The 20,480-nt window shown below is 43.4% G+C and overlaps 12 pseudogenes; all 12 read right to left on the reverse strand.

Annotated features, from left to right (window-relative positions):
- Positions 1 to 662: 662 nt before the first annotated feature.
- On the reverse strand, positions 663 to 927 carry LOC130287898 (U2 spliceosomal RNA; annotated as a pseudogene).
- A 1,473-nt stretch (positions 928 to 2,400) lies between these two features.
- On the reverse strand, positions 2,401 to 2,664 carry LOC130286028 (U2 spliceosomal RNA; annotated as a pseudogene).
- A 1,472-nt stretch (positions 2,665 to 4,136) lies between these two features.
- LOC130286029 (U2 spliceosomal RNA) lies at positions 4,137 to 4,400 on the reverse strand (annotated as a pseudogene).
- A 1,482-nt stretch (positions 4,401 to 5,882) lies between these two features.
- On the reverse strand, positions 5,883 to 6,147 carry LOC130287900 (U2 spliceosomal RNA; annotated as a pseudogene).
- Positions 6,148 to 7,631: 1,484 nt separating this feature from the next.
- On the reverse strand, positions 7,632 to 7,895 carry LOC130286030 (U2 spliceosomal RNA; annotated as a pseudogene).
- A 1,476-nt stretch (positions 7,896 to 9,371) lies between these two features.
- Positions 9,372 to 9,635, reverse strand: LOC130286031 (U2 spliceosomal RNA; annotated as a pseudogene).
- Positions 9,636 to 11,104: 1,469 nt separating this feature from the next.
- On the reverse strand, positions 11,105 to 11,368 carry LOC130286032 (U2 spliceosomal RNA; annotated as a pseudogene).
- Positions 11,369 to 12,838: 1,470 nt separating this feature from the next.
- LOC130286033 (U2 spliceosomal RNA) lies at positions 12,839 to 13,102 on the reverse strand (annotated as a pseudogene).
- A 1,476-nt stretch (positions 13,103 to 14,578) lies between these two features.
- Positions 14,579 to 14,842, reverse strand: LOC130286034 (U2 spliceosomal RNA; annotated as a pseudogene).
- A 1,470-nt stretch (positions 14,843 to 16,312) lies between these two features.
- On the reverse strand, positions 16,313 to 16,576 carry LOC130286035 (U2 spliceosomal RNA; annotated as a pseudogene).
- Positions 16,577 to 18,040: 1,464 nt separating this feature from the next.
- LOC130288484 (U2 spliceosomal RNA) lies at positions 18,041 to 18,304 on the reverse strand (annotated as a pseudogene).
- A 1,482-nt stretch (positions 18,305 to 19,786) lies between these two features.
- On the reverse strand, positions 19,787 to 20,050 carry LOC130289394 (U2 spliceosomal RNA; annotated as a pseudogene).
- Positions 20,051 to 20,480: the final 430 nt, after the last annotated feature.

Raw genomic sequence — 20,480 nt, forward strand, 5'->3', positions numbered from 1 at the left:
TCTCACTCACTCACTCACTCACTCAATCACTCACTCACTCATTCACTCTCACTCACTCTCACTCACTCACTCGCTCACTAAGTCAGTCTCTCTCTCTCTCTCTCTTTTTCTTTTTATATATATTTTTTTCCGTCTTCTTCTTCTTCTTCTTCTTCTTCTTCTTCTTCTTCAGACCCTGTCATAGCACTAATGCCTTTCCAATACCACCAGCAGATGGAGACACTCCATTGCAACATTGGTTGTGAGCAGCAGTTTCTAAAAACAAATGCCTCATGGCGGATTTCCCATCCATCAATGGATGGTAAATTTTGTTTTTATCATTCACTGACCACAGAAACCAATGCATGGTCAAGCAACAGCAATGACACACCCTTGTGTATAGGCATGAGACCCTCATGTCATTTAACAGGATTCAGCACCACCCACAAGACAGCTACCTGTCATGTCATGTCAAACCTGCACAGGTGTGCTAGATTATTATTATTTAGTTTTATTTTATTTTTTTACACCAATCAGTGTGCAAACATGGTCATTAAAACGCTAAATGAATAGACGTTCATAAACCAGTCAGTGCAACTCATCATTTTGGTCTCCAATTCTCAAACTCAAATTCTCACCCACGGAGGATTAAATGAGAATCTTTCTTGTTTAACACTGGAATGGGGTGGTGCACTGTTCACTACCCGAAGATACTGCCACATCGGGTCAATGCATAGGGCGACAGAAGCAAGCTTCCAAATCAGCTCCCTTTCTCAAAAATCCATTTAATTTATGGTCCCCAGATAGGGAACGTATGTATCAGTATGTGCTCACAAGTCACCCAAGTGCAAGTATTCACACAAAAAAAAAACGTGCCTCAGGATGCGATCTGTCGCAAGATCCTTTCTTTTTTTACACTTGATCTAAGCCAAAAGGCCTAGAGGGGATAACCGGGAAAGGGGTGGACCCAACCATGTCCCCTTCATGAGCACTCACATTACTCATAGGAATGGAAGGAAGGCTGGCAGCCAACCAGCCTCCCATACACTTTCTGGGTGGGTGGCAGTCAGCCACCCATACATACATACAGCACAGGCTAAACCCACATCATCACTTAAAAAAAGGACAGGCGACCATTGCACTCTGATGGAGCATTTAGCAATGCAATCCATAGCCTGGCTTTTGCCTGAACCCCCATCACTCCTCCTCTTGCATATAAGACAATATTTCAGATCTGCATATGAAAACAACACGCCTACCTTTGTTGCACATAGCTGCCTGCCTGTCTCTAGTTACCCCACTGGCTGTAGCTGCGTCCCTTCCGACATGGAATAACACCAACTGTAACGATAAACTGAAAATTAACAGTATAAACCTGCATCATTTTGGACTCTGGTATTTGCTGAATCCGGGTGACCTGACAATCGATGGTGGTGCCGCTGGTGATTCTGGCCTTCTTGGAATCTGTTGGGCCTATGTGTTAGCTCACACATCACTTGGGTATCCATGGTAACTACCACAACATGGTCATCTGCAGTTTACATCTAGCCCGTGGCATTGAATGGCATTTTAAAAGTGCTAAGGGTCCTGGTGCAATAATCCTCCCATGAGGATCAGCCTCAACGGCTTTGTAGATTGCACTCATGTCAGCAACTCCATATACATTTTTTTTTCTTCATGCTTCTTTCTTCATCCTTTTTTCTTTCTGTCATTCAGACTTTCATTCATTCGATCTCTCTCACTCACTTGCTTTAACTCATTTGTTCTCACTCACTCACTCACTCACTCAATCACTCACTCACTCATTCACTCTCACTCACTCTCACTCTCTCACTCACTCGCTCACTAAGTCAGTCTCTCTCTCTCTCTCTCTTTTTCTTTTTATATATATTTTTTTCCGTCTTCTTCTTCTTCTTCTTCTTCTTCTTCAGACCCTGTCATAGCACTAATGCCTTTCCAATACCACCAGCAGATGGAGACACTCCATTGCAACATTGGTTGTGAGCAGCAGTTTCTAAAAACAAATGCCTCATGGCGGATTTCCCATCCATCAATGGATGGTAAATTTTGTTTTTATCATTCACTGACCACAGAAACCAATGCATGGTCAAGCAACAGCAATGACACACCCTTGTGTATAGGCATGAGACCCTCATGTCATTTAACAGGATTCAGCACCACCCACAAGACAGCTACCTGTCATGTCATGTCAAACCTGCACAGGTGTGCTAGATTATTATTATTTAGTTTTATTTTATTTTTTTACACCAATCAGTGTGCAAACATGGTCATTAAAACACTAAATGAATAGACGTTCATAAACCAGTCAGTGCAACTCATCATTTTGGTCTCCAATTCTCAAACTCAAATTCTCACCCACGGAGGATTAAATGAGAATCTTTCTTGTTTAACACTGGAATGGGGTGGTGCACTGTTCACTACCCGAAGATACTGCCACATCGGGTCAATGCATAGGGCGACAGAAGCAAGCTTCCAAATCAGCTCCCTTTCTCAAAAATCCATTTAATTTATGGTCCCCAGATAGGGAACGTATGTATCAGTATGTGCTCACAAGTCACCCAAGTGCAAGTATTCACACAAAAAAAAACGTGCCTCAGGATGCGATCTGTCGCAAGATCCTTTCTTTTTTTACACTTGATCTAAGCCAAAAGGCCTAGAGGGGATAACCGGGAAAGGGGTGGACCCAACCATGTCCCCTTCATGAGCACTCACATTACTCATAGGAATGGAAGGAAGGCTGGCAGCCAACCAGCCTCCCATACACTTTCTGGGTGGGTGGCAGTCAGCCACCCATACATACATACAGCACAGGCTAAACCCACATCATCACTTAAAAAAAGGACAGGCGACCATTGCACTCTGATGGAGCATTTAGCAATGCAATCCATAGCCTGGCTTTTGCCTGAACCCCCATCACTCCTCCTCTTGCATATAAGACAATATTTCAGATCTGCATATGAAAACAACACGCCTACCTTTGTTGCACATAGCTGCCTGCCTGTCTCTAGTTACCCCACTGGCTGTAGCTGCGTCCCTTCCGACATGGAATAACACCAACTGTAACGATAAACTGAAAATTAACAGTATAAACCTGCATCATTTTGGACTCTGGTATTTGCTGAATCCGGGTGACCTGACAATCGATGGTGGTGCCGCTGGTGATTCTGGCCTTCTTGGAATCTGTTGGGCCTATGTGTTAGCTCACACATCACTTGGGTATCCATGGTAACTACCACAACATGGTCATCTGCAGTTTACATCTAGCCCGTGGCATTGAATGGCATTTTAAAAGTGCTAAGGGTCCTGGTGCAATAATCCTCCCATGAGGATCAGCCTCAACGGCTTTGTAGATTGCACTCATGTCAGCAACTCCATATACATTTTTTTTTCTTCATGCTTCTTTCTTCATCCTTTTTTCTTTCTGTCATTCAGACTTTCATTCATTCGATCTCTCTCACTCACTTGCTTTAACTCATTTGTTCTCACTCACTCACTCACTCACTCAATCACTCACTCACTCATTCACTCTCACTCACTCTCACTCTCTCACTCACTCGCTCACTAAGTCAGTCTCTCTCTCTCTCTTTTTCTTTTTATATATATTTTTTTCCGTCTTCTTCTTCTTCTTCTTCTTCTTCTTCTTCAGACCCTGTCATAGCACTAATGCCTTTCCAATACCACCAGCAGATGGAGACACTCCATTGCAACATTGGTTGTGAGCAGCAGTTTCTAAAAACAAATGCCTCATGGCGGATTTCCCATCCATCAATGGATGGTAAATTTTGTTTTTATCATTCACTGACCACAGAAACCAATGCATGGTCAAGCAACAGCAATGACACACCCTTGTGTATAGGCATGAGACCCTCATGTCATTTAACAGGATTCAGCACCACCCACAAGACAGCTACCTGTCATGTCATGTCAAACCTGCACAGGTGTGCTAGATTATTATTATTTAGTTTTATTTTATTTTTTTACACCAATCAGTGTGCAAACATGGTCATTAAAACGCTAAATGAATAGACGTTCATAAACCAGTCAGTGCAACTCATCATTTTGGTCTCCAATTCTCAAACTCAAATTCTCACCCACGGAGGATTAAATGAGAATCTTTCTTGTTTAACACTGGAATGGGGTGGTGCACTGTTCACTACCCGAAGATACTGCCACATCGGGTCAATGCATAGGGCGACAGAAGCAAGCTTCCAAATCAGCTCCCTTTCTCAAAAATCCATTTAATTTATGGTCCCCAGATAGGGAACGTATGTATCAGTATGTGCTCACAAGTCACCCAAGTGCAAGTATTCACACAAAAAAAAACGTGCCTCAGGATGCGATCTGTCGCAAGATCCTTTCTTTTTTTACACTTGATCTAAGCCAAAAGGCCTAGAGGGGATAACCGGGAAAGGGGTGGACCCAACCATGTCCCCTTCATGAGCACTCACATTACTCATAGGAATGGAAGGAAGGCTGGCAGCCAACCAGCCTCCCATACACTTTCTGGGTGGGTGGCAGTCAGCCACCCATACATACATACAGCACAGGCTAAACCCACATCATCACTTAAAAAAAGGACAGGCGACCATTGCACTCTGATGGAGCATTTAGCAATGCAATCCATAGCCTGGCTTTTGCCTGAACCCCCATCACTCCTCCTCTTGCATATAAGACAATATTTCAGATCTGCATATGAAAACAACACGCCTACCTTTGTTGCACATAGCTGCCTGCCTGTCTCTAGTTACCCCACTGGCTGTAGCTGCGTCCCTTCCGACATGGAATAACACCAACTGTAACGATAAACTGAAAATTAACAGTATAAACCTGCATCATTTTGGACTCTGGTATTTGCTGAATCCGGGTGACCTGACAATCGATGGTGGTGCCGCTGGTGATTCTGGCCTTCTTGGAATCTGTTGGGCCTATGTGTTAGCTCACACATCACTTGGGTATCCATGGTAACTACCACAACATGGTCATCTGCAGTTTACATCTAGCCCGTGGCATTGAATGGCATTTTAAAAGTGCTAAGGGTCCTGGTGCAATAATCCTCCCATGAGGATCAGCCTCAACGGCTTTGTAGATTGCACTCATGTCAGCAACTCCATATACATTTTTTTTTCTTCATGCTTCTTTCTTCATCCTTTTTTCTTTCTGTCATTCAGACTTTCATTCATTCGATCTCTCTCACTCACTTGCTTTAACTCATTTGTTCTCACTCACTCACTCACTCACTCAATCACTCACTCACTCATTCACTCTCACTCACTCTCACTCTCTCACTCACTCGCTCACTAAGTCAGTCTCTCTCTCTCTCTCTCTTTTTCTTTTTATATATATTTTTTTCCGTCTTCTTCTTCTTCTTCTTCTTCTTCTTCTTCTTCTTCAGACCCTGTCATAGCACTAATGCCTTTCCAATACCACCAGCAGATGGAGACACTCCATTGCAACATTGGTTGTGAGCAGCAGTTTCTAAAAACAAATGCCTCATGGCGGATTTCCCATCCATCAATGGATGGTAAATTTTGTTTTTATCATTCACTGACGACAGAAACCAATGCATGGTCAAGCAACAGCAATGACACACCCTTGTGTATAGGCATGAGACCCTCATGTCATTTAACAGGATTCAGCACCACCCACAAGACAGCTACCTGTCATGTCATGTCAAACCTGCACAGGTGTGCTAGATTATTATTATTTAGTTTTATTTTATTTTTTTACACCAATCAGTGTGCAAACATGGTCATTAAAACGCTAAATGAATAGACGTTCATAAACCAGTCAGTGCAACTCATCATTTTGGTCTCCAATTCTCAAACTCAAATTCTCACCCACGGAGGATTAAATGAGAATCTTTCTTGTTTAACACTGGAATGGGGTGGTGCACTGTTCACTACCCGAAGATACTGCCACATCGGGTCAATGCATAGGGCGACAGAAGCAAGCTTCCAAATCAGCTCCCTTTCTCAAAAATCCATTTAATTTATGGTCCCCAGATAGGGAACGTATGTATCAGTATGTGCTCACAAGTCACCCAAGTGCAAGTATTCACACAAAAAAAAAACGTGCCTCAGGATGCGATCTGTCGCAAGATCCTTTCTTTTTTTACACTTGATCTAAGCCAAAAGGCCTAGAGGGGATAACCGGGAAAGGGGTGGACCCAACCATGTCCCCTTCATGAGCACTCACATTACTCATAGGAATGGAAGGAAGGCTGGCAGCCAACCAGCCTCCCATACACTTTCTGGGTGGGTGGCAGTCAGCCACCCATACATACATACAGCACAGGCTAAACCCACATCATCACTTAAAAAAAGGACAGGCGACCATTGCACTCTGATGGAGCATTTAGCAATGCAATCCATAGCCTGGCTTTTGCCTGAACCCCCATCACTCCTCCTCTTGCATATAAGACAATATTTCAGATCTGCATATGAAAACAACACGCCTACCTTTGTTGCACATAGCTGCCTGCCTGTCTCTAGTTACCCCACTGGCTGTAGCTGCGTCCCTTCCGACATGGAATAACACCAACTGTAACGATAAACTGAAAATTAACAGTATAAACCTGCATCATTTTGGACTCTGGTATTTGCTGAATCCGGGTGACCTGACAATCGATGGTGGTGCCGCTGGTGATTCTGGCCTTCTTGGAATCTGTTGGGCCTATGTGTTAGCTCACACATCACTTGGGTATCCATGGTAACTACCACAACATGGTCATCTGCAGTTTACATCTAGCCCGTGGCATTGAATGGCATTTTAAAAGTGCTAAGGGTCCTGGTGCAATAATCCTCCCATGAGGATCAGCCTCAACGGCTTTGTAGATTGCACTCATGTCAGCAACTCCATATACATTTTTTTTCTTCATGCTTCTTTCTTCATCCTTTTTTCTTTCTGTCATTCAGACTTTCATTCATTCGATCTCTCTCACTCACTTGCTTTAACTCATTTGTTCTCACTCACTCACTCACTCACTCAATCACTCACTCACTCATTCACTCTCACTCACTCTCACTCTCTCACTCACTCGCTCACTAAGTCAGTCTCTCTCTCTCTCTCTCTTTTTCTTTTTATATATATTTTTTTCCGTCTTCTTCTTCTTCTTCTTCTTCTTCTTCTTCTTCTTCTTCAGACCCTGTCATAGCACTAATGCCTTTCCAATACCACCAGCAGATGGAGACACTCCATTGCAACATTGGTTGTGAGCAGCAGTTTCTAAAAACAAATGCCTCATGGCGGATTTCCCATCCATCAATGGATGGTAAATTTTGTTTTTATCATTCACTGACCACAGAAACCAATGCATGGTCAAGCAACAGCAATGACACACCCTTGTGTATAGGCATGAGACCCTCATGTCATTTAACAGGATTCAGCACCACCCACAAGACAGCTACCTGTCATGTCATGTCAAACCTGCACAGGTGTGCTAGATTATTATTATTTAGTTTTATTTTATTTTTTTACACCAATCAGTGTGCAAACATGGTCATTAAAACGCTAAATGAATAGACGTTCATAAACCAGTCAGTGCAACTCATCATTTTGGTCTCCAATTCTCAAACTCAAATTCTCACCCACGGAGGATTAAATGAGAATCTTTCTTGTTTAACACTGGAATGGGGTGGTGCACTGTTCACTACCCGAAGATACTGCCACATCGGGTCAATGCATAGGGCGACAGAAGCAAGCTTCCAAATCAGCTCCCTTTCTCAAAAATCCATTTAATTTATGGTCCCCAGATAGGGAACGTATGTATCAGTATGTGCTCACAAGTCACCCAAGTGCAAGTATTCACACAAAAAAAAACGTGCCTCAGGATGCGATCTGTCGCAAGATCCTTTCTTTTTTTACACTTGATCTAAGCCAAAAGGCCTAGAGGGGATAACCGGGAAAGGGGTGGACCCAACCATGTCCCCTTCATGAGCACTCACATTACTCATAGGAATGGAAGGAAGGCTGGCAGCCAACCAGCCTCCCATACACTTTCTGGGTGGGTGGCAGTCAGCCACCCATACATACATACAGCACAGGCTAAACCCACATCATCACTTAAAAAAAGGACAGGCGACCATTGCACTCTGATGGAGCATTTAGCAATGCAATCCATAGCCTGGCTTTTGCCTGAACCCCCATCACTCCTCCTCTTGCATATAAGACAATATTTCAGATCTGCATATGAAAACAACACGCCTACCTTTGTTGCACATAGCTGCCTGCCTGTCTCTAGTTACCCCACTGGCTGTAGCTGCGTCCCTTCCGACATGGAATAACACCAACTGTAACGATAAACTGAAAATTAACAGTATAAACCTGCATCATTTTGGACTCTGGTATTTGCTGAATCCGGGTGACCTGACAATCGATGGTGGTGCCGCTGGTGATTCTGGCCTTCTTGGAATCTGTTGGGCCTATGTGTTAGCTCACACATCACTTGGGTATCCATGGTAACTACCACAACATGGTCATCTGCAGTTTACATCTAGCCCGTGGCATTGAATGGCATTTTAAAAGTGCTAAGGGTCCTGGTGCAATAATCCTCCCATGAGGATCAGCCTCAACGGCTTTGTAGATTGCACTCATGTCAGCAACTCCATATACATTTTTTTTCTTCATGCTTCTTTCTTCATCCTTTTTTCTTTCTGTCATTCAGACTTTCATTCATTCGATCTCTCTCACTCACTTGCTTTAACTCATTTGTTCTCACTCACTCACTCAATCACTCACTCACTCATTCACTCTCACTCACTCTCACTCTCTCACTCACTCGCTCACTAAGTCAGTCTCTCTCTCTCTCTCTCTTTTTCTTTTTATATATATTTTTTTCCGTCTTCTTCTTCTTCTTCTTCTTCTTCTTCTTCTTCTTCTTCAGACCCTGTCATAGCACTAATGCCTTTCCAATACCACCAGCAGATGGAGACACTCCATTGCAACATTGGTTGTGAGCAGCAGTTTCTAAAAACAAATGCCTCATGGCGGATTTCCCATCCATCAATGGATGGTAAATTTTGTTTTTATCATTCACTGACCACAGAAACCAATGCATGGTCAAGCAACAGCAATGACACACCCTTGTGTATAGGCATGAGACCCTCATGTCATTTAACAGGATTCAGCACCACCCACAAGACAGCTACCTGTCATGTCATGTCAAACCTGCACAGGTGTGCTAGATTATTATTATTTAGTTTTATTTTATTTTTTTACACCAATCAGTGTGCAAACATGGTCATTAAAACGCTAAATGAATAGACGTTCATAAACCAGTCAGTGCAACTCATCATTTTGGTCTCCAATTCTCAAACTCAAATTCTCACCCACGGAGGATTAAATGAGAATCTTTCTTGTTTAACACTGGAATGGGGTGGTGCACTGTTCACTACCCGAAGATACTGCCACATCGGGTCAATGCATAGGGCGACAGAAGCAAGCTTCCAAATCAGCTCCCTTTCTCAAAAATCCATTTAATTTATGGTCCCCAGATAGGGAACGTATGTATCAGTATGTGCTCACAAGTCACCCAAGTGCAAGTATTCACACAAAAAAAAACGTGCCTCAGGATGCGATCTGTCGCAAGATCCTTTCTTTTTTTACACTTGATCTAAGCCAAAAGGCCTAGAGGGGATAACCGGGAAAGGGGTGGACCCAACCATGTCCCCTTCATGAGCACTCACATTACTCATAGGAATGGAAGGAAGGCTGGCAGCCAACCAGCCTCCCATACACTTTCTGGGTGGGTGGCAGTCAGCCACCCATACATACATACAGCACAGGCTAAACCCACATCATCACTTAAAAAAAGGACAGGCGACCATTGCACTCTGATGGAGCATTTAGCAATGCAATCCATAGCCTGGCTTTTGCCTGAACCCCCATCACTCCTCCTCTTGCATATAAGACAATATTTCAGATCTGCATATGAAAACAACACGCCTAACTTTGTTGCACATAGCTGCCTGCCTGTCTCTAGTTACCCCACTGGCTGTAGCTGCGTCCCTTCCGACATGGAATAACACCAACTGTAACGATAAACTGAAAATTAACAGTATAAACCTGCATCATTTTGGACTCTGGTATTTGCTGAATCCGGGTGACCTGACAATCGATGGTGGTGCCGCTGGTGATTCTGGCCTTCTTGGAATCTGTTGGGCCTATGTGTTAGCTCACACATCACTTGGGTATCCATGGTAACTACCACAACATGGTCATCTGCAGTTTACATCTAGCCCGTGGCATTGAATGGCATTTTAAAAGTGCTAAGGGTCCTGGTGCAATAATCCTCCCATGAGGATCAGCCTCAACGGCTTTGTAGATTGCACTCATGTCAGCAACTCCATATACATTTTTTTTTCTTCATGCTTCTTTCTTCATCCTTTTTTCTTTCTGTCATTCAGACTTTCATTCATTCGATCTCTCTCACTCACTTGCTTTAACTCATTTGTTCTCACTCACTCACTCACTCAATCACTCACTCACTCATTCACTCTCACTCACTCTCACTCTCTCACTCACTCGCTCACTAAGTCAGTCTCTCTCTCTCTCTCTCTTTTTCTTTTTATATATATTTTTTTCCGTCTTCTTCTTCTTCTTCTTCTTCTTCTTCAGACCCTGTCATAGCACTAATGCCTTTCCAATACCACCAGCAGATGGAGACACTCCATTGCAACATTGGTTGTGAGCAGCAGTTTCTAAAAACAAATGCCTCATGGCGGATTTCCCATCCATCAATGGATGGTAAATTTTGTTTTTATCATTCACTGACCACAGAAACCAATGCATGGTCAAGCAACAGCAATGACACACCCTTGTGTATAGGCATGAGACCCTCATGTCATTTAACAGGATTCAGCACCACCCACAAGACAGCTACCTGTCATGTCATGTCAAACCTGCACAGGTGTGCTAGATTATTATTATTTAGTTTTATTTTATTTTTTTACACCAATCAGTGTGCAAACATGGTCATTAAAACGCTAAATGAATAGACGTTCATAAACCAGTCAGTGCAACTCATCATTTTGGTCTCCAATTCTCAAACTCAAATTCTCACCCACGGAGGATTAAATGAGAATCTTTCTTGTTTAACACTGGAATGGGGTGGTGCACTGTTCACTACCCGAAGATACTGCCACATCGGGTCAATGCATAGGGCGACAGAAGCAAGCTTCCAAATCAGCTCCCTTTCTCAAAAATCCATTTAATTTATGGTCCCCAGATAGGGAACGTATGTATCAGTATGTGCTCACAAGTCACCCAAGTGCAAGTATTCACACAAAAAAAAACGTGCCTCAGGATGCGATCTGTCGCAAGATCCTTTCTTTTTTTACACTTGATCTAAGCCAAAAGGCCTAGAGGGGATAACCGGGAAAGGGGTGGACCCAACCATGTCCCCTTCATGAGCACTCACATTACTCATAGGAATGGAAGGAAGGCTGGCAGCCAACCAGCCTCCCATACACTTTCTGGGTGGGTGGCAGTCAGCCACCCATACATACATACAGCACAGGCTAAACCCACATCATCACCTAAAAAAAGGACAGGCGACCATTGCACTCTGATGGAGCATTTAGCAATGCAATCCATAGCCTGGCTTTTGCCTGAACCCCCATCACTCCTCCTCTTGCATATAAGACAATATTTCAGATCTGCATATGAAAACAACACGCCTACCTTTGTTGCACATAGCTGCCTGCCTGTCTCTAGTTACCCCACTGGCTGTAGCTGCGTCCCTTCCGACATGGAATAACACCAACTGTAACGATAAACTGAAAATTAACAGTATAAACCTGCATCATTTTGGACTCTGGTATTTGCTGAATCCGGGTGACCTGACAATCGATGGTGGTGCCGCTGGTGATTCTGGCCTTCTTGGAATCTGTTGGGCCTATGTGTTAGCTCACACATCACTTGGGTATCCATGGTAACTACCACAACATGGTCATCTGCAGTTTACATCTAGCCCGTGGCATTGAATGGCATTTTAAAAGTGCTAAGGGTCCTGGTGCAATAATCCTCCCATGAGGATCAGCCTCAACGGCTTTGTAGATTGCACTCATGTCAGCAACTCCATATACATTTTTTTTTCTTCATGCTTCTTTCTTCATCCTTTTTTCTTTCTGTCATTCAGACTTTCATTCATTCGATCTCTCTCACTCACTTGCTTTAACTCATTTGTTCTCACTCACTCACTCACTCACTCAATCACTCACTCACTCATTCACTCTCACTCACTCTCACTCTCTCACTCACTCGCTCACTAAGTCAGTCTCTCTCTCTCTCTCTCTTTTTCTTTTTATATATATTTTTTTCCGTCTTCTTCTTCTTCTTCTTCTTCTTCAGACCCTGTCATAGCACTAATGCCTTTCCAATACCACCAGCAGATGGAGACACTCCATTGCAACATTGGTTGTGAGCAGCAGTTTCTAAAAACAAATGCCTCATGGCGGATTTCCCATCCATCAATGGATGGTAAATTTTGTTTTTATCATTCACTGACCACAGAAACCAATGCATGGTCAAGCAACAGCAATGACACACCCTTGTGTATAGGCATGAGACCCTCATGTCATTTAACAGGATTCAGCACCACCCACAAGACAGCTACCTGTCATGTCATGTCAAACCTGCACAGGTGTGCTAGATTATTATTATTTAGTTTTATTTTATTTTTTTACACCAATCAGTGTGCAAACATGGTCATTAAAACGCTAAATGAATAGACGTTCATAAACAAGTCAGTGCAACTCATCATTTTGGTCTCCAATTCTCAAACTCAAATTCTCACCCACGGAGGATTAAATGAGAATCTTTCTTGTTTAACACTGGAATGGGGTGGTGCACTGTTCACTACCCGAAGATACTGCCACATCGGGTCAATGCATAGGGCGACAGAAGCAAGCTTCCAAATCAGCTCCCTTTCTCAAAAATCCATTTAATTTATGGTCCCCAGATAGGGAACGTATGTATCAGTATGTGCTCACAAGTCACCCAAGTGCAAGTATTCACACAAAAAAAAACGTGCCTCAGGATGCGATCTGTCGCAAGATCCTTTCTTTTTTTACACTTGATCTAAGCCAAAAGGCCTAGAGGGGATAACCGGGAAAGGGGTGGACCCAACCATGTCCCCTTCATGAGCACTCACATTACTCATAGGAATGGAAGGAAGGCTGGCAGCCAACCAGCCTCCCATACACTTTCTGGGTGGGTGGCAGTCAGCCACCCATACATACATACAGCACAGGCTAAACCCACATCATCACTTAAAAAAAGGACAGGCGACCATTGCACTCTGATGGAGCATTTAGCAATGCAATCCATAGCCTGGCTTTTGCCTGAACCCCCATCACTCCTCCTCTTGCATATAAGACAATATTTCAGATCTGCATATGAAAACAACACGCCTACCTTTGTTGCACATAGCTGCCTGCCTGTCTCTAGTTACCCCACTGGCTGTAGCTGCGTCCCTTCCGACATGGAATAACACCAACTGTAACGATAAACTGAAAATTAACAGTATAAACCTGCATCATTTTGGACTCTGGTATTTGCTGAATCCGGGTGACCTGACAATCGATGGTGGTGCCGCTGGTGATTCTGGCCTTCTTGGAATCTGTTGGGCCTATGTGTTAGCTCACACATCACTTGGGTATCCATGGTAACTACCACAACATGGTCATCTGCAGTTTACATCTAGCCCGTGGCATTGAATGGCATTTTAAAAGTGCTAAGGGTCCTGGTGCAATAATCCTCCCATGAGGATCAGCCTCAACGGCTTTGTAGATTGCACTCATGTCAGCAACTCCATATACATTTTTTTTTCTTCATGCTTCTTTCTTCATCCTTTTTTCTTTCTGTCATTCAGACTTTCATTCATTCGATCTCTCTCACTCACTTGCTTTAACTCATTTGTTCTCACTCACTCACTCACTCACTCAATCACTCACTCACTCATTCACTCTCACTCACTCTCACTCTCTCACTCACTCGCTCACTAAGTCAGTCTCTCTCTCTCTCTCTCTTTTTCTTTTTATATATATTTTTTTCCGTCTTCTTCTTCTTCTTCTTCTTCTTCTTCTTCAGACCCTGTCATAGCACTAATGCCTTTCCAATACCACCAGCAGATGGAGACACTCCATTGCAACATTGGTTGTGAGCAGCAGTTTCTAAAAACAAATGCCTCATGGCGGATTTCCCATCCATCAATGGATGGTAAATTTTGTTTTTATCATTCACTGACCACAGAAACCAATGCATGGTCAAGCAACAGCAATGACACACCCTTGTGTATAGGCATGAGACCCTCATGTCATTTAACAGGATTCAGCACCACCCACAAGACAGCTACCTGTCATGTCATGTCAAACCTGCACAGGTGTGCTAGATTATTATTATTTAGTTTTATTTTATTTTTTTACACCAATCAGTGTGCAAACATGGTCATTAAAACGCTAAATGAATAGACGTTCATAAACCAGTCAGTGCAACTCATCATTTTGGTCTCCAATTCTCAAACTCAAATTCTCACCCACGGAGGATTAAATGAGAATCTTTCTTGTTTAACACTGGAATGGGGTGGTGCACTGTTCACTACCCGAAGATACTGCCACATCGGGTCAATGCATAGGGCGACAGAAGCAAGCTTCCAAATCAGCTCCCTTTCTCAAAAATCCATTTAATTTATGGTCCCCAGATAGGGAACGTATGTATCAGTATGTGCTCACAAGTCACCCAAGTGCAAGTATTCACACAAAAAAAAACGTGCCTCAGGATGCGATCTGTCGCAAGATCCTTTCTTTTTTTACACTTGATCTAAGCCAAAAGGCCTAGAGGGGATAACCGGGAAAGGGGTGGACCCAACCATGTCCCCTTCATGAGCACTCACATTACTCATAGGAATGGAAGGAAGGCTGGCAGCCAACCAGCCTCCCATACACTTTCTGGGTGGGTGGCAGTCAGCCACCCATACATACATACAGCACAGGCTAAACCCACATCATCACTTAAAAAAAGGACAGGCGACCATTGCACTCTGATGGAGCATTTAGCAATGCAATCCATAGCCTGGCTTTTGCCTGAACCCCCATCACTCCTCCTCTTGCATATAAGACAATATTTCAGATCTGCATATGAAAACAACACGCCTACCTTTGTTGCACATAGCTGCCTGCCTGTCTCTAGTTACCCCACTGGCTGTAGCTGCGTCCCTTCCGACATGGAATAACACCAACTGTAACGATAAACTGAAAATTAACAGTATAAACCTGCATCATTTTGGACTCTGGTATTTGCTGAATCCGGGTGACCTGACAATCGATGGTGGTGCCGCTGGTGATTCTGGCCTTCTTGGAATCTGTTGGGCCTATGTGTTAGCTCACACATCACTTGGGTATCCATGGTAACTACCACAACATGGTCATCTGCAGTTTACATCTAGCCCGTGGCATTGAATGGCATTTTAAAAGTGCTAAGGGTCCTGGTGCAATAATCCTCCCATGAGGATCAGCCTCAACGGCTTTGTAGATTGCACTCATGTCAGCAACTCCATATACATTTTTTTTTCTTCATGCTTCTTTCTTCATCCTTTTTTCTTTCTGTCATTCAGACTTTCATTCATTCGATCTCTCTCACTCACTTGCTTTAACTCATTTGTTCTCACTCACTCACTCACTCACTCACTCAATCACTCACTCATTCACTCTCACTCACTCTCACTCTCTCACTCACTCGCTCACTAAGTCAGTCTCTCTCTCTCTCTCTCTTTTTCTTTTTATATATATTTTTTTCCGTCTTCTTCTTCTTCTTCTTCTTCTTCAGACCCTGTCATAGCACTAATGCCTTTCCAATACCACCAGCAGATGGAGACACTCCATTGCAACATTGGTTGTGAGCAGCAGTTTCTAAAAACAAATGCCTCATGGCGGATTTCCCATCCATCAATGGATGGTAAATTTTGTTTTTATCATTCACTGACCACAGAAACCAATGCATGGTCAAGCAACAGCAATGACACACCCTTGTGTATAGGCATGAGACCCTCATGTCATTTAACAGGATTCAGCACCACCCACAAGACAGCTACCTGTCATGTCATGTCAAACCTGCACAGGTGTGCTAGATTATTATTATTTAGTTTTATTTTATTTTTTTACACCAATCAGTGTGCAAACATGGTCATTAAAACGCTAAATGAATAGACGTTCATAAACCAGTCAGTGCAACTCATCATTTTGGTCTCCAATTCTCAAACTCAAATTCTCACCCACGGAGGATTAAATGAGAATCTTTCTTGTTTAACACTGGAATGGGGTGGTGCACTGTTCACTACCCGAAGATACTGCCACATCGGGTCAATGCATAGGGCGACAGAAGCAAGCTTCCAAATCAGCTCCCTTTCTCAAAAATCCATTTAATTTATGGTCCCCAGATAGGGAACGTATGTATCAGTATGTGCTCACAAGTCACCCAAGTGCAAGTATTCACACAAAAAAAAACGTGCCTCAGGATGCGATCTGTCGCAAGATCCTTTCTTTTTTTACACTTGATCTAAGCCAAAAGGCCTAGAGGGGATAACCGGGAAAGGGGTGGACCCAACCATGTCCCCTTCATGAGCACTCACATTACTCATAGGAATGGAAGGAAGGCTGGCAGCCAACCAGCCTCCCATACACTTTCTGGGTGGGTGGCAGTCAGCCACCCATACATACATACAGCACAGGCTAAACCCACATCATCACTTAAAAAAAGGACAGGCGACCATTGCACTCTGATGGAGCATTTAGCAATGCAATCCATAGCCTGGCTTTTGCCTGAACCCCCATCACTCCTCCTCTTGCATATAAGACAATATTTCAGATCTGCATATGACGCCTACCTTTGTTGCACATAGCTGCCTGCCTGTCTCTAGTTACCCCACTGGCTGTAGCTGCGTCCCTTCCGACATGGAATAACACCAACTGTAACGATAAACTGAAAATTAACAGTATAAACCTGCATCATTTTGGACTCTGGTATTTGCTGAATCCGGGTGACCTGACAATCGATGGTGGTGCCGCTGGTGATTCTGGCCTTCTTGGAATCTGTTGGGCCTATGTGTTAGCTCACACATCACTTGGGTATCCATGGTAACTACCACAACATGGTCATCTGCAGTTTACATCTAGCCCGTGGCATTGAATGGCATTTTAAAAGTGCTAAGGGTCCTGGTGCAATAATCCTCCCATGAGGATCAGCCTCAACGGCTTTGTAGATTGCACTCATGTCAGCAACTCCATATACATTTTTTTTTCTTCATGCTTCTTTCTTCATCCTTTTTTCTTTCTGTCATTCAGACTTTCATTCATTCGATCTCTCTCACTCACTTGCTTTAACTCATTTGTTCTCACTCACTCACTCACTCAATCACTCACTCACTCATTCACTCTCACTCACTCTCACTCTCTCACTCACTCGCTCACTAAGTCAGTCTCTCTCTCTCTCTCTCTTTTTCTTTTTATATATATTTTTTTCCGTCTTCTTCTTCTTCTTCTTCTTCTTCTTCTTCAGACCCTGTCATAGCACTAATGCCTTTCCAATACCACCAGCAGATGGAGACACTCCATTGCAACATTGGTTGTGAGCAGCAGTTTCTAAAAACAAATGCCTCATGGCGGATTTCCCATCCATCAATGGATGGTAAATTTTGTTTTTATCATTCACTGACCACAGAAACCAATGCATGGTCAAGCAACAGCAATGACACACCCTTGTGTATAGGCATGAGACCCTCATGTCATTTAACAGGATTCAGCACCACCCACAAGACAGCTACCTGTCATGTCATGTCAAACCTGCACAGGTGTGCTAGATTATTATTATTTAGTTTTATTTTATTTTTTTACACCAATCAGTGTGCAAACATGGTCATTAAAACGCTAAATGAATAGACGTTCATAAACCAGTCAGTGCAACTCATCATTTTGGTCTCCAATTCTCAAACTCAAATTCTCACCCACGGAGGATTAAATGAGAATCTTTCTTGTTTAACACTGGAATGGGGTGGTGCACTGTTCACTACCCGAAGATACTGCCACATCGGGTCAATGCATAGGGCGACAGAAGCAAGCTTCCAAATCAGCTCCCTTTCTCAAAAATCCGTTTAATTTATGGTCCCCAGATAGGGAACGTATGTATCAGTATGTGCTCACAAGTCACCCAAGTGCAAGTATTCACACAAAAAAAAACGTGCCTCAGGATGCGATCTGTCGCAAGATCCTTTCTTTTTTTACACTTGATCTAAGCCAAAAGGCCTAGAGGGGATAACCGGGAAAGGGGTGGACCCAACCATGTCCCCTTCATGAGCACTCACATTACTCATAGGAATGGAAGGAAGGCTGGCAGCCAACCAGCCTCCCATACACTTTCTGGGTGGGTGGCAGTCAGCCACCCATACATACATACAGCACAGGCTAAACCCACATCATCACTTAAAAAAAGGACAGGCGACCATTGCACTCTGATGGAGCATTTAGCAATGCAATCCATAGCCTGGCTTTTGCCTGAACCCCCATCACTCCTCCTCTTGCATATAAGACAATATTTCAGATCTGCATATGAAAACAACACGCCTAACTTTGTTGCACATAGCTGCCTGCCTGTCTCTAGTTACCCCACTGGCTGTAGCTGCGTCCCTTCCGACATGGAATAACACCAACTGTAACGATAAACTGAAAATTAACAGTATAAACCTGCATCATTTTGGACTCTGGTATTTGCTGAATCCGGGTGACCTGACAATCGATGGTGGTGCCGCTGGTGATTCTGGCCTTCTTGGAATCTGTTGGGCCTATGTGTTAGCTCACACATCACTTGGGTATCCATGGTAACTACCACAACATGGTCATCTGCAGTTTACATCTAGCCCGTGGCATTGAATGGCATTTTAAAAGTGCTAAGGGTCCTGGTGCAATAATCCTCCCATGAGGATCAGCCTCAACGGCTTTGTAGATTGCACTCATGTCAGCAACTCCATATACATTTTTTTTTCTTCATGCTTCTTTCTTCATCCTTTTTTCTTTCTGTCATTCAGACTTTCATTCATTCGATCTCTCTCACTCACTTGCTTTAACTCATTTGTTCTCACTCACTCACTCACTCACTCAATCACCCACTCACTCATTCACTCTCACTCACTCTCACTCTCTCACTCACTCGCTCACTAAGTCAGTCTCTCTCTCTCTCTCTCTTTTTCTTTTTATATATATTTTTTTCCGTCTTCTTCTTCTTCTTCTTCTTCTTCTTCTTCTTCTTCAGACCCTGTCATAGCACTAATGCCTTTCCAATACCACCAGCAGATGGAGACACTCCATTGCAACATTGGTTGTGAGCAGCAGTTTCTAAAAACAAATGCCTCATGGCGGATTTCCCATCCATCAATGGATGGTAAATTTTGTTTTTATCATTCACTGACCACAGAAACCAATGCATGGTCAAGCAACAGCAATGACACACCCTTGTGTATAGGCATGAGACCCTCATGTCATTTAACAGGATTCAGCACCACCCACAAGACAGCTACCTGTCATGTCATGTCAAACCTGCACAGGTGTGCTAGATTATTATTATTTAGTTTTATTTTATTTTTTTACACCAATCAGTGTGCAAACATGGTCATTAAAACGCTAAATGAATAGACGTTCATAAACCAGTCAGTGCAACTCATCATTTTGGTCTCCAATTCTCAAACTCAAATTCTCACCCACGGAGGATTAAATGAGAATCTTTCTTGTTTAACACTGGAATGTGGTGGTGCACTGTTCACTACCCGAACATACTGCCACATCGGGTCAATGCATAGGGCGACAGAAGCAAGCTTCCAAATCAGCTCCCTTTCTCAAAAATCCATTTAATTTATGGTCCCCAGATAGGGAACGTATGTATCAGTATGTGCTCACAAGTCACCCAAGTGCAAGTATTCACACAAAAAAATACGTGCCTCAGGATGCGATCTGTCGCAAGATCCTTTCTTTTTTTACACTTGATCTAAGCCAAAAGGCCTAGAGGGGATAACCGGGAAAGGGGTGGACCCAACCATGTCCCCTTCATGAGCACTCACATTACTCATAGGAATGGAAGGAAGGCTGGCAGCCAACCAGCCTCCCATACACTTTCTGGGTGGGTGGCAGTCAGCCACCCATACATACATACAGCACAGGCTAAACCCACATCATCACTTAAAAAAAGGACAGGCGACCATTGCACTCTGATGGAGCATTTAGCAATGCAATCCATAGCCTGGCTTTTGCCTGAACCCCCATCACTCCTCCTCTTGCATATAAGACAATATTTCAGATCTGCATATGAAAACAACACGCCTACCTTTGTTGCACATAGCTGCCTGCCTGTCTCTAGTTACCCCACTGGCTGTAGCTGCGTCCCTTCCGACATGGAATAACACCAACTGTAACGATAAACTGAAAATTAACAGTATAAACCTG

This window comes from Hyla sarda, chromosome 8 (assembly GCF_029499605.1).
Source record: "Hyla sarda isolate aHylSar1 chromosome 8, aHylSar1.hap1, whole genome shotgun sequence".
Lineage (NCBI taxonomy): Eukaryota > Metazoa > Chordata > Amphibia > Anura > Hylidae > Hyla > Hyla sarda.